General features: G+C 42.5%; 1 protein-coding gene across 9 annotated transcripts in view; it reads right to left on the reverse strand.

Moving 5' to 3' along the window:
• IQSEC1 (IQ motif and Sec7 domain ArfGEF 1) overlaps positions 1-21,440 on the reverse strand; it is an 819,058-nt gene that overhangs the window by 50,316 nt on the left and 747,302 nt on the right. The gene's annotated exons all lie outside the window — the stretch shown is intronic.

Here is a 21,440-nt window from a genome sequence, read left to right on the forward strand (position 1 = left end):
TCTAAAAATAAATACAATAGAGAAAGCAAATATTCTAAGCCAGTAACAAATTTAGGCCCTCTTTTACAAAGCCGCGCTAGGCTTTTTAAAAAAATCACCGGCCGCAGAGGTATTAGCTCTGACCCGCGTAGGAATTCTATGAGCATCGGCTCTAATACTGCCGTGGCTGGCGATAAAAAAGCCTAGTGTGGCTTTGTAAAAGGGGGGGGGGGGGTTTAGCAATTACATATCTACAAAGTTACTATCATCATCCCAACATAAAGGAATTTTAAAAAAGCAAAATTGGGAGGAGAAATACAGAAAGTAATAGAAGAATCAAAGCAAAAAAAAAAAAAATGCCAATACAATAACCTGTTATAAATTATGCCCCACATTACTACATAGCACAATCTTAAATGGCTTCTCCCCTCAAAGATGCCCAGTTGTTTTAACCAGTGGCGGAGCGAGGGTAAGTGGCGCCCGGGACAGTGATGCCCTTCTCCCACCCCCTGCTCCTTCCCAACCCCACCCCCCCTTCCCTTCCCCAGTACAGTGTTCCCCTGGCCGTTCGCGGTCGGCGGTTTGTGGTCCCGGTCATACGCGGTATTTTCCGACCTTGAACCGCCGACAAGGAGAGGGCAGTGAGAGAGGCAGGAGAGAACAACCGGAGCGTCGGCGAGTGCAGGAAATCACTCGCTGTATGCTCCGACCGCCTCTTCCTGCACTAAGTCGGGCCTTATCCAATCAGGAGCTGCTTTCACACACAGCTCCTGATTGGTAAGGCCCGAGAAAGAGACATAAATACGCTCGAGGAATGGGCCACGAAATGGCAAATAAGGTTCAACATGGATACATGCAAGGTGATGCACGTCGGTAACAAAAATCACATGCACGAATACAGGATGTCTGCTGCTATACTCGGAGAGAGCCCCCAAGAAAGAGACTTGGGAGTACTTGTAGACAAGTCAATGAAACCGTCTGCGCAATGCATGGAGGCGGCGAAAAGGTCAAACAGAATGCTAAGAATGGTTAAGTAGGGGATCACAAACAGATCTGAAAAGGTTATCATGCCGTTATATCGGGCCATGAGACGGGGCGAACCAACACTGGTCGCCATACATGAAAAAGGACATAGTACTACTCGAAAGGGTCCAGAGAAGAGCAACGAAAATGGTTAAGGGGCTGGGGGAGTTGACGTACACCGAGAGGCTAGAGAAACTGGGCCTCTTCTCCCTTGAAAAGAGAAGACAGAGGGGACATGATCGAAACATTCAAGATATTGAAGGGAATTGACTTAGTAGAGAAAGAGAGATTGTTCACCCTCCCCAAGGTGAAGAGAACGAGAGGGCACTCGCTAAAGTTAGAAGGGAAAAGATTCCGTACAAACGTAAGGAAGTTCTTCTTCACTCAGAGAGTGATAGAAACCTGGAACGCTCTTCCGGAGGCTGTTATAGGGGAAAGCACCCTTCAGGGATTAAAGACAAGTTTGGCTAAGTTTCTACTGGAACAGAACATACGCAAGTAAGGCTAGACTCAAATAGGGCACTGGTCTTTGACCTAAGGGCCGCCACGTGAGCGGAGTGCTGGGCACGATGGACCACTGGATCTGACCCAGCAGTGGCAAATCTTAATGTCCACTGAACTGGCAGAGGCGGGGTAGGTGGTGCCTGCAGGGATCCTCTGTACCTTGTGGGAATAGTTCTGTATTAGTTTTAATTTGTCGACATGCAGCCACTCTGCCCGCCCCTTTGCTGCTGCACGCTAATGAGAATGAGGGAAAGGAACTGAAGGGATTTAACTCAGGGATAGGGCAAGGTAACTCTGACTCCCCCCGTTCCCTGAATATCCTATCATAATGCCAACTCCAAGCTAGCATTAGGGTTTCCAGCAGAAAGGGCAGAGCTTGACCCCCTGCGCTGTTTCTGAGCTTCAGGAGAAATAATAAGCACCTTATTTACATCTGTTTAAATTTGCATGTTATTTGTACTGATCTTCAGTACCCATGCTGTTCCCTGTCAGCAGCCTAATGCTAGTGCTAATCTGGCTCTAATTGCCTCTATCGCCAGCATTAAGCTCTGAGCAACAGCCTGTAGGTCTCATTTTAAGAAATTCCCTACGGATCACTTGGGTCCTTTGGAAAAGATCTGGAAATACATAAATTGGAGAACTCCGGAAGCGTGCCAATCTTTTAGGAAAGAAATCAATCAAGACTGCATTTCTTTCAGCACTATTTGAAAAGGTAACCATTAAATGTTCCTCTCAAACTTCTTTCTTGTAAAGATGTTTCATGCACTGTAGTGAGGTCCATCCACACCTAGAACCCCCTCCATGCCTCCTCTTGAAATATTTATAATTGAAGAAGTAATATAATATGCTTTAATTATACGTGGACATCTGGAAGGGTCCAGTTGTAAAACCTCAAACAAGTAATCAGAAATGAAATTACAACAAGGAAATGTTCCCCATGATTCTATGATAATTCAGTCATTACAGTCATTTTGGGGTTGTGGCTGTTCTTTTAGAATTTTTTCTGTCATCAATGTACGATTCAAAGCTTGCTTGTATTTCTGAACTGACTGAATTTGTGCTCTATCCCCAGGGACGATTAACAATGTTGTTTAGACATGTCTATGTTATTTGTGATAATCGGAGAGAAGATTTTATGTATGTGGTATGGAAACCGTATGCGGTATATAAATTTTTTAAAAAAATAAGTAACTGTATACTCTATATTTCTTGCTTTGTATTGTTGGTTTGAATTTGTTTGTTTTAGTTAATTTGAGTTTGATTTTGTTTGTATTATTTAATGTGATTTTGTTCCTCGTTTAGATTTGTGGATAAACGGGTTATAAATCATTTTAAAGAAATTACTGGGAAATTTTGTATCAAGGACTAGATTTCATAACCCTTACCACAGCTATGGAATTAGAACAATCCAGAGACTTATCACAGGTAATCTTATACCCTTGAACTGAAATGAGAAGATTAAAAATTGAGAGGCCCAGAATCAAAAAGGGCAGCTCTATAAACACATAAGTTATAGAATAATAGCACTAACTCGTATGATTGGTGTAAACTACGCATGTCAGCACTAGGCACTATTTTATAATATATCCACCAAAATTGCTTCACATGTAAGTGTGAGGGGGCATAAACATGGGTAAAGGATAGATGGGTCAGAGATACGCATATAACTTCTGGAATTCAGAGCCCAATTAGGCGCAATTAGGCCCAATTAGTTACAACTGCCATTGACTTGGCGTAACTGTTGGTGCCTAACTTTAAGTGCACTAATGCCAACTTACGCTAGGATTCTATAATGGAATCTTAGCGCCAAGATGTCAGTATAGAATTGGCACTAAGAACATGGCAGTGAGGCACCCAAACCTTGGCGCCAATATGTAGAATTGCCACTAAAGTCTTTTCTATGGGTACACTAGCACAACTACTCATCCTATACACAAGTAAAAGAACAGATGATGTTAAAAGGCACATGCAAATTTAGAGACCCTCCGCGAACCTCATTTGCATGTGCGGTTTTTGTAAGAATGACTCGCCTTTTGGAAATTGTTACAATAGTGGCCATGGTAGCGGCTCGTCGGATTTTACCACAAACATTTGAGAATCTTCCCCCTAGTATGTATCGAGTTAGGACACAAACTTGTATCGTAAACTTGTTCTGTAATTATGTCAAATTGTAACTTGTTAACTGCATATTATGTATGTTTGACCTGTAACTCATTCTGAGCCTTTTGGGGAAAACGGGATAGAAGACAAAATAAATAAGCAATGGACATGCTTTTCCTGCAGAGGGAAGACGTGGTTCCGGGGTGAAGATCAGAGAGGCACACAGGACTTTATAAACAAAACTACACATCTTACTTTCAGTAACAGCAGGCTACAATCAAAGCAAAGGCTTGTGTGGACTTTTGCTTACTGGTACAAACCCAGCGAGGGCCAAGTACTCAAGTTTATTAAGGGCTCCTTTTACGAAGGTGCGCTAAGGACTTAATGCGCAGAAGAGCGGGCGCTAAATTGCCCTGCGCGCTTAGGCGCTACCGCCTCCTTTTGAGCAGGTGGTAGGTTTTCGGCTAGCGCGCGCTAATCCGGTGCATGCGCTAAAAACGCTAGCGCACCTTCGTAAAAGGAGCCCCAAGTTTGTTAAAAGTTTGTTGTACACGCAATGTCAAGTCCTTCAATGCGTATGACAATTTAAAATCAGGAGGCAAAAAATAAAACAATTTTATACAAATAAACGTACTATATAACGTACAAATAATTACTGATACAGGAGGAGAGAGGGATGAAATACAATCTTTAAACAAGATAAAGATACATTTAGGGGGAAAAAAACATCTGGAGGGTAACAAAGAATAATTTTAAAATTATGGCTAAGCCTAAAAGAGAGGATAAGGGAAATTGCGACCTATACATAAGGTCTGATTAAAATTAGGAATTGGAGCATAAACATTAATAATAGATGAACTGTCCCATCTATGTCTCAAACGCATCCTTATATAAGTAAATTGGTAAACTGTTCCACAGCTGGGGTGCTATGACCGAAAAAAACAGTAGATCTCCTAGTACCTATTATTTTTAAAGAAGGGATAGTCAGCAAATGTTGATCTAAGTGTCCTAACTGGAGAATATGGTATCACAAAACGATCCAGAAATATTGGTGCGTTAGTTTGTCGGATTTTAAAGGTTAACAGTGCAATTTTATAAATTATTCTATGCGAAATTGGTAACCAGTGTGCTTTTTGCACTACTACTGGCTGATTTTCATTATTGTCCCCCTAATATTTTTTCCTTCAACAGAGGAAAATATTTTTCCACAATTAGTTCTTGAAGTTAATGTGTCAGTGGGATAGCAAAGGGCTGTGTAACTTTGGAAAGAGTTCTCCCTCTAGCTCTTCAATCACTGGATGACCTTGAACAATTTATTTAATATTCATGTCTTTGGTCTCTTCCATTCCTTCTTCTCTGCTAATTGTTTCCTCCTCTACTATTGCAGCAGGCTGTCCTGGACACAAATTAACTGTAACCTTAATGTCACCTCAGAAGTGGATATCTCTCTCTCTCTCTGGCATTCACTAATTGTTGCTTTCACGCTTTGGGTAATGAATTATCTGAACACCACCAGTTCAGAAGCACTTGGACTGCATCATTTCCATAGAATAGTACTGACAGTCCTTGAGGGCCACAAACCAATCAAAGTTTCAGAATACCCCTAATGAATGAATATACACGAGTTAGATATTCAAGCATACTTACCTGCAAAAGATGCAAATCGCTCTCATGCATATTTGTTAAAGATATCCTGAAAAACACAACCCATTTGCAGCCCTCAAGGACTGGAAGAAAATAGTACTGCCGTAGTGCAGGTCTCTGAAGTCACGATTTCCACATGTACTCAAATAATCAAAGCCAATGTTGATCCTTTTTCAAAAAAGGAGATCCCAAATTCAAAGTGATAAAAGCATCCAATTGACTTACACCTCTGTTATGATGTACAAATCAGAAATTAGTTGCATTATATTTATTCTAAAGCAGTTCAATGCATCAAGATTAGTGATTTGTTAATTTAGCATTTATTAAGATTGATTTTGAAATGTAATTTTTTTTCTCATTCCCAGGGATGCATCAGTGTTCTAAAAATTGTCTTCTTCATAGCTCCTCCTGTGAATGTAGATGGAAAATAAGAACATAAGCAATACCTCCACTGGGTCAGACCCGAGGTCCATCGTGCCCAGCAGTCCGCTCACGCGGCGGCCCAACAGGTCCAGGACCTGTGCAGTAATCCTCTATCTATACCCCTCTATCCCCTTTTCCAGCAGGAAATTGTCCAATCCTTTCTTGAACCCCAGTACCGTACTCTGCCCTATTACGTCCTCTGGAAGCGCATTCCAGGTGTCCACCACACGTTGGGTAAAGAAGAACTTCCTAGCGTTCGTTTTGAATCTGTCCCCTTTCAACTTTTCCGAATGCCCTCTTGTTCTTTTATTATTTGAAAGTTTGAAGAATCTTTCCTTCTCTACTCTCTATGCCCTTCATGACCAAGGTACTGCCGAGTTGAACCTCTTAAGAATCCCATCAAGATAACAGACTTGCTTAAACAAAATTGTCCACATTTCCTAAACTGTAAACCACTTGAAGATCCCTTAACATTAGCAGGCGATGCATTTAACAAGGATGTCCCCTGCATCAATATCACGCTGAATGCCTTATATCATGGCCAGATATAGATTTCCCCTGTTAACCCTTCATTGCCCCAGGTAGCAAATAAATACTTGTAGAGAATATGTAAACTGCTTTGATTGTTAACCACAGAGAGGTGGAATGTCAAATTTCATCCCCTTTCTCCATGATGGAGGGGCTTAAGACATGACAGTCCTTTCCTCAAGATTTTTTTGGGAGGGGTGGAGAGGGTGTTTGGAGAAAACCTTATCAAGTAACCTAAATTCTTGTTTACATACATTGCTCCATTTGCTACAATGCTACACATTACAGAAATCAGCTATGAAAGAAATAGTGACTGCCTTCAAAATCAGACTACCCTCAGTTCTTTCTTTTCAGTTTCCTGATAATAACAGAGTAGGCAATTATCTCTCAAGGGAAAACAAACCCTGCACTTAAAAGCCAAAACCACTTCTGCTTTCTCCATCTCCTCAATTCCCCCCACCCCCTCCCCCAGGCAGGGGCTACAGCTGGGATTCACATCAAAGGCCTCAACTGTACCCGTTTTCCAGAGTCAACACATGGCTTGAAGCAACAACCACAGTTGTTCTTAATTAGATGAGGTCAATCTGTAAACCACAGTGAGGAAAAGCTCCATTTGGGAATCTACTATGGATGAAACCCTTCCTTGTACATAGAGAAAGTAATATTGCACACCTTTTATGGTGTAAAATGCTGATTTATGTGGTTAAAAGGCTCTTCTAAAATTAGGTGATTCCTAAAAAGTATGTATGATGCAAATAGGGAAGGAGTCTGGTAGGAGCCCATGTTTTTGAAGCTGCTTTTAATTCATAACCCAGTACCCATGTTTATTTTAATCATTCCAAGAATAAATACCCTAATCCCTTATTACATTACATTACAGAGCTTGTTATATTCCGCCATAGCCCTTATGAGTTCCAGGCAGATTACAATAAAGCAGATGACCAGAAACAAACCCGGTTAAACAGACAATATTGAAAAAATCATTCAAAAATCCATTCAAAAATTTCTTAAATAAAACTGTTTTTAAAAGTGTTCTAAAAATGAGATAATTATTTTCTGATCTAACAGTGAGAGGAAGTTTATTCCAAATAGTCGGAGCTTGATAATTAAAAGAAGCACTAAGTTGACGGAATAGCTTAATTGATTTAGATGATAGAAATTGTAAACAAAATTGATTTAATTGTATATGACCCTGTCTACCAATCATTAAGGACACTATATCCAGTAAATAAGAAGGAGCTAGGCCATTGAATCGAGGATGATATACTCACATGGATTAAAAACTGGTTGGCGGATAGGAAACAGTGTGCGGGGGTGAATGGACAATACTTGGACTGGAAAAGCGTCACAAGTGGAGTGCCGCAGAGTTCGGTGCTCAGGCCTGTGCTCTTCAACATATTTATAAACAACCTAGAAATTGGCACGACGAGTGACGTGATTAAATTTGCAGACGATACAAATTATTCAGAGTAGTGAGGACACAGAAGGATTGCGAAGACCTACAATGAGGCATAAATACGCTGGGGGAATGGGCTGCAAAATGGCAAATGAGGTTCAATGTGGATAAGTGCAAGGTGATGCATGTCGATAACAAAAATCATATGCACGAACACAGGATGTCCGCTGCTATACTCGGAGAGAGCCCCCAGGAAAGAGACTTGGGAGTACTTGTAGACAAGTCACTGAAATTGTCTGTGTAATGTGCGGCGGCAGCAAAAAGGTCAAACAGAATGCTAGGAATGATTAAGAAGGGGATCAGGAACAGATCTGAAAAGGTTATCATGCCATTATACCAGGCCATGGTACGCCCCCACCTGGAGTACTGCGTCCAACACTGGTCGCCGTACATGAAAAAGGACATAGTATTACTCGAAAGGGTCCAGAGAAGAGCGACAAAAATGGTTAAGGGACTGGGGGAGTTGCCGTACAACGAGAGGCTAGAGAAACTGGGCCTCTTCTCCCTTGAAAAGAGAAGACTGAGAGGGGACATGATTGAAACATTCAAGATATTGAAGGGAATTGACTTAGTAGAGAAAAAGAGACTGTTCACCCTCTCCAAGATGAAAAGAGCGAGAGGGTACTCGCTAAAGTTAAAAGGGGATAGATTCCGTACAAACGTAAGGAAGTTCTTCTTCATCCAGGAGCTGTTATAGGGGAAAGCAAGGAAAGGTTGGATAAGTTCCTACTGGAACAGAACATATGCAAGTAAGGCTAGACTCAAATAGGGCACTGGTCTTTGACCTAAGGGCCGCCGCGTGAGTGGACTGCTGGGCATGCTTGACCACTGGTCTAACCCAGCAGCGGCAAATGTATTTTCCCCTTTGGATGCACCATCAAATAAATTAGATAATAAGCTCAGAATCATCAATAATTGGATGCTAACAACTCATTGGACTTATTAAAATTTGTGCATGCATCTGGATGCAGACTATTCTATAAGGCACATGCATATCTCAATAAGGAGCATGGCCACGGGCATGTCAGAGGCGTTCTGAAAAGCCGCACATGGAATTACAGAATACTGCCTGACTGCACCTCACTTGGGCACCAGCTTTAAGCCGTTGTAAGTCCAGGGCCCAAAAGGTAGGCAAAGGATTCACACTAAGGTTCAGATTCTATAAATGGCGCATGAAGTTAGGCGCCTAGATTGGCATGCCAGGCTAATCTAGGCGCTTAATTGTTTTAATTGGCTTAACCAGCACTGATAATTGAAAGTGCCATTAGAAAACAAAAAAGTTAAACGGTTGGCACCTAACTTGATAGGTGCTTATCACCTCACGATAGGCGTCTACACCAAGGCACCAACCAGCAAGTAGGCCTGGTTAGGGGTGGATTCGGGGCAGATTTTTGGCATGGTTTGGCTTAGGCACCTACCTTAGGCGCACTCATTTAGGCCAAGAAAAGTCTAGCCTAAATGGCAGTGTGTCTACAGATTCGACACCTAATCGCACCTAAGAACGCTTAGGTGCGATTCTATAAACAGCACCTAGAGGATGATTGACAACTGCCGTAAAGTGAAAGATTAGAGAAACTGGGCCTTTTCTCCCTCGAACAGAGGAGATTGAGACGGGACATGATTGATACATTCAAGGTACAGAAGGGGATAGACTTAGTAGATAAGGACAGGTTGTTCACCCTCTCCAAGGTAGGGAGAACGAGAGGGCACTCTCTAAAGTTGGAAGGGGATAGATTCCGTATAAACGTAAGGAAGTTCTTCTTTACTCAAAGAGTGGTGGAAAATTGGAACGCTCTTCCGGAGGCTGTTTTAGGGGAAAACACCCTCCAGGGATTCAAGACAGAATGTACGCAGGTAGGGCTAGTCTCAGGGTGCTGGCCCTAAATGCTATTCTACGTATATAAGCAATGCTTTTGTTTTGATACCATTTATTGAATTTCCTCCTTTGTATACAGCACTGCATACATCTAGTAGCACTACTGGATCAGACCAATGGTCCCTTTAGCCCAGAGGTTAGCATAAATGCTCATGCCTAACTATTGTCAGTTAGGCACAGAAATTGAAGTATTCTATAACTCTCTGCCTATATCCCAAGAACTTCCTTGACCCTCCTCCCTCCCTTGGCCACACCCATTTTGCAGTTCTGCATGAGGAATTAGCATGCAGATTATACAATAGGTTTCCTCTTCAGCACTAGCTTCTAAGTATCATGCTTATAGTGAGAACATTCAATGAACCTAAGACGTAATCAATAGAACAATATCTTTTCTACAGACCATTTGGATATGGAAGGGGCCAACATTGTAATGGATTGACCATACATAGCAGTGGGACACCTTAGTGGGCACTGCTGTGAACTTCAGATAAAGAGTAGAAACGTAAAATTGACCATGACAATTCCACAGAAGAAAAAAAAAAAAAAAAAAAAAAATCAAGAAAAAAACCAGACTCTGTGGAAAATTGATGTTCAAGATTAGAGAATGACACGGGGAGCGATCCCCGCAGCGAACCGCTGCGTGGCTGCGGTTTGGCTGCGGGTTATGGTGACCTCATTAGCAAATCACCGCAGACGCGGGGACAAATCCTTTCACCAACCGCAAAAACGGTGAATAGATTTGTCCCCGCAGGCCAATGTCCCCCCCTCTAGGAACCGCAATTTACCTGTGTTTTCACCGTGCTCCTCATTTGTCAGATCAACCCTTCCTGCCAATAGAACCCGCCCCCCCCCGACGATCGCCCTCACTGGAAGGAGGGTGCCCAACCCCTCCTGCCGGCACCCCCAACGGCCCCCTATATCGCCAATAGGAGGGTGCCCAACCCCTCCTGCCGGTCCCTCCCCCAACAAACCCTGCCATCCCGAAACACCACCCTTAGTCTTACTTTCCAAGTTGGACCGGACAGCTCCTCGCTCGTCTGGCCAGCAGGCCTGCCTCCGTCCAAATGAGGCGGGCCCGCCCCTCCCCTCCCCTGCCTAACCCACAGGATCCTAGGGCCTGATTGGCCCAAGCACCTAAGGCCCCTCCTATAGCGGGAGTGGCTTTAGGTGCCTAGACCAATCAGGCCCTAGGATCCTGTGGGTTGGGCAGGGTAGGGGCGGGCCCGCCTCATTTGGATGGAGGCAAGCCTGCTGGCCATACGTGTGAGGAGCCGTACGGTCCAACTTGGAAAGTAAGACTAAGGGGGTTCCGGGGTGGGAGGGTTCGTTGGGGGGGGGGTCCAGCAGGAGGGGTTGGGTACCCTCCTGCCGGCGATCTTAGGGGAGGCCATTGGGAGGACCGGCAGGAGGGGTTGGGTACCCTTCTGCTGCGATTGTCGGGAGGGCCGTTGGGGGGGTCTACAGGAGGGGTTGGGTGCCCTCCTGCCGTGATCGCTGGGGGGAGGGGAGACTTGCAGCCGTAGCCGCGGTCACTATGCTAATCACGGCAGGGAGATCTTTGCCGCGATTAGGTACAGCGGCCGCGTCTACTTACCATATAGGCTAACATTGTAAGCATTTAAAGTACATGTCGTGTTTGTTTTTGCATTGCTAGCCCCAGGGGTGGTGGAAGATTAGTGATTGAAAAACTGTATGAAAAATAACTATTTTAAATTTAGTGATCAAAATGTGTCAGTTTTGAGAATTTATATTAATTAATTTTTTCTCTGCGTGTTTTGTTTTTGTATAGTTATTAACTAATATTTAACTAAGTTTTAAAGTTTTAAAGAATGTTTCCTTTATACGTAAATAAAGAAAAGTGAATGGGATTGCAGTGGCGGTGACGGGGCGGTGAATGGGGTGGCAGTGGCGGTGACGGGGCGGTGAAGAGGATGGTGAGACGGGGACGGGGCGGTGACGGGGATGGTGAGACGGGGACGGGGCGGTGACGGGGATGGTGAGACGGGGACGGGGCGGTGACGGGGACCAATTTTTTCACCGTGTCATTCTCTATTCAAGATGAAGACTTTAATTAAAAATTTATAATCCAAATAAAAACAACAAGGACCCAATCCTCTGGGAAGTATGGACCCAACACGATCCGTGTTTCGACAGTTTTGTCTTCCTCAGAGGTCCCTATGAGTTCTGTGGAAAAACACATGGATTATGAACAAGACCAAATGAGCGTAATGCAGCAAATAAAGTGCGCCGTGAGATAAACTCAATAACCCCCTTATATAATGTAGGGTGAACCCTCCAAAACTCCCCTAAAACCTACTATACTCACCTGTCTACCACCCCAATAGCCTTTAGAGCTGCAGGTGGCACCTATATGACAGCATTATAGTATTTTGGTAGGCTCACTTTCCACCATAAATGTGGTTAGAGTGTTGGGCCTAGGTCCTCCTCTCTATGGTTCACTCGACCACCCAGAAGGCTATTTAAGACATTTGTGTAATGCCCTACTACAGGGGTCCCCAAAAGGTTGATCGCGATAGACTAGTAGATCGCGAAGGCAACGCAAGTCGATTGCGAAGCCCATCCCAGGCTCTGTCATAGACTCACATTGCCTTCGCATTCTCCCTGCTTCCCGATGATATAAACAGGACAACAGAAGCGCCGGGCCCACCAGCTTCCCCCCACCCTCCGACGTCAATTCTGACATTGGAAAGGAAGTTCCGGGCCAGCCAATCGCTGCTTGGCTGGCCCGGAACTTCCTCTCTGACGTCAGAATTGACGTTGAGGTGGGGGGAGGGGAAGGCTGGTGGGCCCAGCACTTCTGCTCCCTATGCTAAAAAACCGCAAGGGGGTATATTTGTCTATTTTTGTATAGTTGTTACTGAGGTGACATTGCATAAAATCATCTGCCTTGACCTCTTTGAAAACCCCCTGGAATATAAATGATAATTAGCATTTTATTTGCGTAGTGTGCTTTGTGTTTTTTTAAATTTTATTATTGGTAGATCATTTTGATTTGGTCATTTTAAAAGTAGCTCGCAATCCCAAAAAGTGTGGGCACCCCTGCTCTACTAGGATTTCCCATATCAGGTGCTGCTGCTTTAGAGACAGGTTTGTACTGTTTCATTCAGATTTGTGAGGGGTAGGAGAGGATCAGTGACCACTGGGGGAGTGTGGGGGGTCTTTAATCCCTCCTGTGGTCTTTTGGTCAGTTTGGGTTCCATTTTGGCACTTAGACACTTTTCAAACAAGTCTAGTTCCAGACATCTAAGTTCTGTCCTGGACATCTTGGGAAAGGTTCAATTATCGCTGCAAGACGTCCAAATATAAGCAGCCTAAAGCCCACCCATAACACACCTTGAATACCCACCCTTGAATTTTGGATGCACAGTGGCTGGGACGCCTAGCTAGACATCCAGAAAGATGGTTTCAAAAATTGGCATTGGATGTTTTGGTGATTAAGACATCCGAATGCCTGTTTATGCCGTTTTTTTGGACTTCTGTGTTTTTTGAAAATGAGTCCCATAATATTTTCCTTGTGCTTGCTTTTATTAGTGAATATGTTAAGCAGATATAAAAACAGTTTTACACATTTAAGTCACTTACAAAATTACTCCCACAATAGGGAAAAGCCTTATTGAACCACCAAACAATGGGGGTCTTTCACTAAGGCGTGCTAAATGCTAACGTGCCTTAGTAAAAGACCCCAAATATGAAAAGAAGCCTGATATCCTGTGCCTAAACTGGTTATTACATTTTACTTGTATTGTTTTATTTTATAATGCACTATTTGTTCTGTATTAGTGTTTTTAAATGTCTTGATGAAGACATCCAAAGCAAAACAAATGCCTCAGTTGTATCTAGGATATAATTATCTCGATAGTACTAATAAGTAAATCCAAGTTGCATGAAAATATTAACTTATACACTCTTGTATGACCCTTTTGAGACGAGGTTGTCTGTGTATCGCCTCCTCCGTACTCTTCAATTAAAAATCTTTTTTTCAGAACATGAAGTGAGAGGTGATGGCTCTATCATATGCCCCAAATCTCAATGGTCCCCTCCGGGGCCTTTTCATCCCAATCTCTTAACATTTAGGGATCTGATATTCCGGGAATTAGCAGAAAAGGAAGAACGTTGGGAGAAATATAACACATGAAGAGAACCTGCAGATCCGCCAACTCAAGAGAACATCCTGATATCCTGATAAGGGAGGAGCGATCGTAATCTTGTCCCGGGAAAAATACAACATGGAAGCTTACCGTCAACTAAATAATACTGACCACTACCGGCATCTTCCCGTGAATCCAACTAACAGCATTAAAACAGAAACTGCTCAAATATTGTCCTTGGCTTATAAAAATCATATGATCACTCAGAAGGAATTATCATTCTTGAAAGAAAATTTTCCGGTCACTCCCCGGATCTATTTTCTGCCGAAAATCCACAAAAACTTGGAATGCCCTCCGGGGCGCCCCATTGTATCCATGAGGAATTCCATCCTTGAACCCCTATCGAAATTTATTGATGTCTTTCTGAGGGATGAAGTCGCAAAAACACGGTCCTACATCCAAGATGCCACCCATATGTTAAGGATACTGACATCTATCATGAATGTGAAGGATGAGTGGATTCTGGTTACGTTGGATGTGGCTTCACTCTATACGATGATTCCAGCAAATGAAGCTTTAGAACTGCTAAGGGGAATTTTTGATCATAAGACCATGTATCCAAGAATTTCTACAGAGTTTCTCATACAGTTGGCCACATTGGTACTAACCAGAAGTTTTTTCTGGTTTAATGAGGAATTTTTTGAACAGATCCATGGTATTGACATGGGTGCTTCGGTAGCTCCCTCTATAGCCAACTTATACATGGCTGATATGGAGGAGAAATACATCTATGGATCTGAGGGTTTTCAACATGTTTTCCTATGGAAGAGATTCTCTTAATCTTGACCTCTTCTATACAGGACTTACATAGCTTCATAGCTTGGCTTAATCAGCTACTTTCCAACATCAAATTCTCGGCTATCATCAATACTATGGAAATAGCTTTCCTGGACATTTACATTCAAAAGGAAGCTGATGGATTTAGGACTTCTTTATACTACAAAACAACGGACAGAAATAGTCTGCTCCGTTACCATAGTTTTCATCCTACCCATCTAAGGAATAGTTTGCCGATTAGCCAATTCCTCCGCCTTCGTAGGCTATGTTCTTCTATGGAGGATTTTAAGACTCTAGCCAAAGATATGAAGGAGAGGTTCCATCAACGTGGGTAACCTAATGGGTATCCTAAGGGGATCATAAGCCAAGCGTATACCAGAGCTAAATATGCTCAACGTGAACTACTTCTGATGTATCAGCAGGACAAGGAGGAGACAGGACTGATTTTTGTTCAAAAATTTACTCCCCTCTCTGCCAGGATCAATAAAATTATTCTCAAACATTGGCATGTGGTCAGACTGGCAGTCCCAGAATGCCCTGACAGACCACTGTTTTCTTTTAAACGCACAAGAAACATTGGAGAACTGGTGAAGCATAGGGCCCCGGTAGATCATGACAGGGGGGTACATTCCAGTTGTGGCAGGTGCCAATGGTGCTGCCTCACGTTGTCGGGTCAGCATTGGACCCACCCTCATACAGGGATTAAATATTTTAGTCAAACATCTACTAACTGTGATTCTACGGGGTCATCTATTTGATTCAGTGCCCTTGTAATAAACTATATATTGGTCGAACAATGCGTTCCATCAAAATTTGTTTAAATGAACATAAGACCAGGGTATGCACTGAATGGGAGACGGCCCCTTTAGTAAGGCAGCTCATGAATCACACATGATCTGATATAAAATGGAGGATTATTGATTCTGTAACAGTAGGGTGGGAGGGAGGTAATATTCAAAAAGCATTAGCATACAAGGAACAAAAATAGATTTACTATTTAAACACCTTAGCTCCTGCTGGGCTTAATGAGGAAATCGAGTGGCTTTCTATCTTATAACTGTCCACCTTTGTAAGTCTTAGCTGAGCCCTGCACGGGAGTCGGCTGACGTCACTCGCTGCACACAGGTTGACGTCTCCCCACAACCAATTATGTGCTGTATAAAAAACCCTGATTAAACCACTTGCGGCCGTGTGTCACGTCGTGAAGTAGCTCCTGTTGTTCGGTAAGTTAAAAGTTCCGTCTTTATCCGGGGGGAGCCGGTGGGGTTGTAATTCTGCAAATTACTAATGAAGGGAGGCCGTCTAGTTGTTTAATTTGCCTGGAAATGTTGAGAAAGTAAGGCCAAAGTGAAATTAAGACAACTGTTTGTTGCTGTCTGTTTTAGTATCCCTCGACCCCGAAGAAAGTTTCTCTGTGGGAAACATGCATGTCGGGAGGGGTGAAGATTGAAGAGCATCACTATAAGCTACAGCTAAGTGATGTTTTCTTGGTTTTAAAATAACCTTAAATATAAAAATTGAAATTAAATAAATTGTGAATGAATAAAGTTGGACTGACGAAGAGCATAATTGCCTGGGGTATGTACCATAATATTTTCATGCAACTTGGATTTATTTATTAGTACTATCTGAGCCTAAACAATCGAGACAATTATATCCTGTTTGATGAAGACATCGGCATATAATAGAAGGATAGATAGAATAGAGCTGAAACTTAGGCAGAAAGGGAAACGGAGATGGGAATATTCCTTTGTCCTCATTTAACTTTTATACGTGGGTAGGGGATACACACAGAACACAGGCTAACAAGAATACTGTTTGTTTCTGCAGAGTGACAGATGGCTGCTGGCGGGTGTCAGGGGAGCGAGACTGTGGAAAATTCAAAGAACACTTGGAGACGTCTTTAAAAGAAATAACAATGTGCTTAAAGTCAGACCTTCTTGGGCGCCTCTTGCTTACCATGGGGTGGATAATAAGCTCCCAAGAGATAGCAGCCATATGACCTTGCCAATGTTCTTTTTTTTGTTATACAATAAAATGATAATTGGAAGAAAAGTTCATGGTAGAATTGATGGACATTTTTTTTTTAAGCCCGATAGCAAATCGCAAGTGACAGCAAAGAAAATTCATACTCTAGATTAGGGCTCTTAACCTTTTTTTGGTTCCTGCACTTATTTAGTTCATCAAACCTTACATTCTTTTCCTAAACCATGTGTCCACTAATGACTACTGACAGCTATATGTCACTAACTGTTAGCCACTAATAGCGTTAAGTGCTAGCATGTCACTAAAATTACAGTACATAGGCTATAGCACCCCCCAAAATCCACCGTTGCAATGCTGTCTCTGCTGCTCAACACTGAAATCCAAACAAACCATGAGGCCACACTGTTTCTTCTTGCGGATACCGGTTCCGCCCAGGGCAGGATTAATTCTTCGAGGGCCCCTAGGCACCCAAGTACACTGGGACCCCTGGCCCCACCCCCTGCCCACACCCCCATTTATCTGTTTTCTTATTTACTTTAAATTCAAAATAAACAAAGATTAGCATACCAGTGCAGTTTTTCTTCTATGCAACCCCCAAACATCTCTGAACAAATCCCACTTCCTTCCCTTACCACCTACTTACCCAGGACTTTAACTCTGAACCATTTCCATCTACTACAATAAAACCCTAAGCGCGCATGCGCACTTCAAACTTCGTTTTCCGTGATTTGTAGCTCCGTGGCAGTTCTACTGCGCATGCGGAGTTTTAAATGGCCACGGACATAAGGAGGCAGAGAACACACAGGCGACTCCCCCTCCCGCCCTCACTCACTCTAAGGCCTGCGGGGTGTTCAAAATTGGCCCGCCAGACAACTGCTGCCACCTCTTCAAAGCAGCCTGCTGAGGATCGCCAGCCAGCTGTAGCGAACCTCGCAGGCCGCTCTCCACCTCGGGAGCACGTTCCCTCTGACGTGATCCCATATGTCAGAGGAGGGGCGGGATCGCGTCAGAGGGAACGTACTCCCGAGGTGGAGAGCGGCCTGCGAGGTTCGCTACAGCCAGCCGGCGATCCTCAGCAGGCTACTTTGAAGAGGTGAATGAAGAGCAGCAGTGGTGGCAGCGGTTCGTGCCGATGGGCCAGAAGAGACTAGGAAGCCGGGATGGAGGGAGGGTAAGAACAGTGGTTTGGGAGCAGGTATTAGGGAGCAGGGAAGGGGTGCTGCTGGATAGTGGGGAGGTAAAAGGAAGGGAGAAGGGCTGCTGCTGGACAGGGGGAGCAAGGAAGGGGTGCTGCTAGACAGTAGGGAGGTAAAAGGAAGGGAAAAAGGCTGCTGCTGGACAGTGGGGAGGTAAAGGAAGGGAGAAGGGCTGCTGCTGGACAGGGGGAGCAGGGAAGGGGTGCTGCTGGCCAGTGGGGAGATAAAAGGAAGGGAGAAAGATTGCTGCTGGACAAGGGGAGCAGGGAAGAGGTGCTGGTGGGCAAGGGATGGTGGTGGACAGCCGAGGAAAGAGACAGAAAGAAAGACAGACAGACAGACACATCTATTCTAGCAACCGTTAATGTAACGGGCTTAAAGACTAGTACATATATAAAAGTATTCAAATATATTGTAAAGCAGTAATACTATCCGAAATGGAAGTTTATATTAATAACCAAGTTTACAACGCCTCTCAACTGCCTCACTCTACATCAACCAGCTGTAACCCATATGTATGTATAAACCAAAACTCCTCTAGTACATTCCACTCCATGTATGTTAACTTGTAACTAAACAACAAGGCAAGCAGTCCACCAAAGAATCCAAGATGAAACAAAAGAAGATCAGCAGAAAATAAGGAGATTCAAATCAGGTTAATTCAAGGTGCTCCCAAGAACCATGCCTGATGCATTTCGCCAAACAAGGCTAGTCAATGCTAACACAAAACCATGTCTTTCATGCACACAGAACACAGATACACCCTCACCCAGTATGGAATAAGTAATCACAAACTAAAAATAGAAATACTGTGTATGTAGATAAAGGTTAAACTGAACCGCCAAGAAGCCAAACTGCATACAGAGAAACACCACAGAAACAATGACACATAGCCCCCTAATACTCTGCAAAATATAAATATAGCAGATGTAAATTTGAAGAAACTGACAAACAATCACCACTTCACAAATTAATAAATAGAAATAAAACAAAAACTGAAAATAAGAATATACCATTTCATTGGACTAATCCATTTTGGAATTAACTTTCAGAGGCCATAGCCTCCTTCTTCAGGTCAATATAGTACATTGCTGTTACATTATACTGTCTTGACCCGAGAAATAAAATAACACTGTCAAAGAACTGGGGTTATTTTATCGTGATCTTTGGGCCCTAAAATGACTTGTGGTATATCACCACAAATCACGTTAGGAGATTTGCATAGTAATAGTATATTGCATATTTTGCATCTCATTACTTGGCAACACTTGGCAACTTAAATATCAATGTGCTATTTTTGGAACAGCAGCATTAGGGCTATTTATGTTGTAGTAAGGGCCATTTACCACAATTTAAAGCGCTAAAGGTGCTTGATGAATTCCCCCCCTCTATCTTCAATCCTTGAGATATCAACAATGAATATTTAGGGCAGTGGTTCCCAACCCTGTCTGGAGGACCACCAGGCCAATCGGGTTTTGAGGCTAGCCCTAATGAATATGCATGAGAGAGTTTGCATATAATAGAAGTGGCAGGCATGCAAATATGCCCCATGCATATTTATTAGGGCTACCTGATTGGCCTGTTGGTCCTCCAGGAAAGGGTTGGGAACCACTGATTTAGGAGATGTATACAATGGAGGTGGTGGATGCAGAAGCATCTCATGCATATTCAGTGTGGATATCTTAGAAATCTGATTCCAGGACATTTCAGGTCTGAGACAAAATGCAGACAAGCCGTATTAACATATTCAGATTCATTTTATCTTAAGGACTGTGGCACAGAGTGCTTCTCTTAATTCAGAATTCTAGAATAGGCCAGGTTAAGTCATGAGATGGTAATTACAGAACATATAAACACACTTCCAAATCCATGCCCCCAAGAACTGCAAAGATAAGCATGAAACGGTGATTGATAAGGTAGCCGTGGCAACCATATCATGCTGCATTCAAAATGGAAATGAAAACATAACTACTGATTGTGAAGTACACTGTAAAAGTTAACCGAGCTCATCTGTGTTTTTACTTGAGTTAATCGCTTAGTTTCAAGATGTATACATACTATAGGGGGAATGAACCACTTCATTATGAGCTGTCATAATGTATGAACAAACATGCCTTTGAGTGTTGAAGTTATTCACTTTTGGCATCGGGCCTCTAAAGCACTTAAGGACATGTGGGTATAGCTGTGTGGCTAACAAAATAACATAATTGTACATATATTTTGAGGAATTGCTTCTCAGTCATGGCAGAGTAGTTTTCAACTTTTCTTCAGAATCTGTGAATGATTTATTAAAGACACCTTCTTTAGTACAATATAATACCAACAGTGATCGTTTTTCCACGGAAATAATTTTTTTGTTTTTATCAAGGTGATTGGTGAAAGCTGATCCACATGGAGCCACTTTAATAGAGTACTGTGGAAAATAATATACAGTATACTATGATGCTTACGAAAAAAAGAATAATTCAAAGCTCTATGTTTATGATCTATTGAATAAATGTTTATTGGCTCTCATGGTTTTAGTTGCAGAGACCTAGAGATTCAATAACAACTAGCTAGATCTAGAGTTCATTGCTTTCAAATCAGCTCTATCATTAAAAGAGTTTAATAAACATCAAATGGAGATTAATTAAAAAACATAAATAGTTTAGTCTGATTTGCAAGGAGATAAGACAAATTCAAATGGAATGATGAAGATTTTGTGAATCAGTCGGTTTATCATGGCTATTTCACTAGGAGAGGCTAAGGAAATAAAGGTAACTTTTAATACTTCATCAGATTACTGGGGAAATAATTTATCAGGTTCAGAAGATATTCCAGATGAACATCCAACAAGAATGAGTCAGAGATACAGAGGGTGACACAGTATACTGGGAATGTTCTAGATCAGCCTAATCAACTGTCTGCAGGATCTCAAAAGACACACAGAAACAGTAATGAATCAATTTGATTATTTCGGTTTCATTTCATTTATTAAAAGAGAAATATATTTTGTACCAACTCAAAAACTTCAAATCCATTCCATTTAAGGGTTGATCTTGAAAGATTTGTGAAGATGTTACAAATAAAAATTTGTAGTTCAGCATCAATAGAGAAACATAAATCTAGGAGCATACTCCGGGCCTCATGAACCCGGAGTTACCAACATATAAGGAACAACAGATTAGGTTCTTACTTCGATAAACTGGGTTCTGTTAAGATACACAGGAGTCCCGTACTTTAGCTGTTGATTCCAACTTCCTGCAAAACTGCAGAAGGGTATCACTTTAAGATCTTGAACTCCTCCCCTTCTGAAGTGCAGAACAGCTTCCTCTTCAGTTGGTACCAAAGCAATCAAACTCCACTGAAACAGAAGAAAAAGAGGAGGGGCATGGGGAAATTCCCTGGCAACAAACAAAATTTGCTGTTTTCTGAAACTTAGGAAATAGGCTGAAGAGGGAGATGTTTTCCACTGTAGAAGGGGAGGAGTTCAAAATCTTAAAGTGATACTCTTCTGCAGTTTCATGGGAAGTGGGGATCAACAGCTAAAGTATGGACTCCTGTGTATATGTATCTAACAATACAAAGGAAAAAACAACCCCATGGGCAAAATATAGAAACAAAAAAGAAGGTGGTAAGGACACTGGTCAGACCACTGTGTGAACAAATATGGTTTTTTTTAAATTATAGAATTTCAGTTAAAATTTGAACAGGTATACACATAAATCAAACAAAACGTGGCAGGCATATAAAGTCCTTTGTAATAGAGCATATACTGGGGTGCAGTTCATAAAAAGTAT

This window comes from Geotrypetes seraphini, chromosome 17 (genome assembly GCF_902459505.1).
Source record: "Geotrypetes seraphini chromosome 17, aGeoSer1.1, whole genome shotgun sequence".
Lineage (NCBI taxonomy): Eukaryota > Metazoa > Chordata > Amphibia > Gymnophiona > Dermophiidae > Geotrypetes > Geotrypetes seraphini.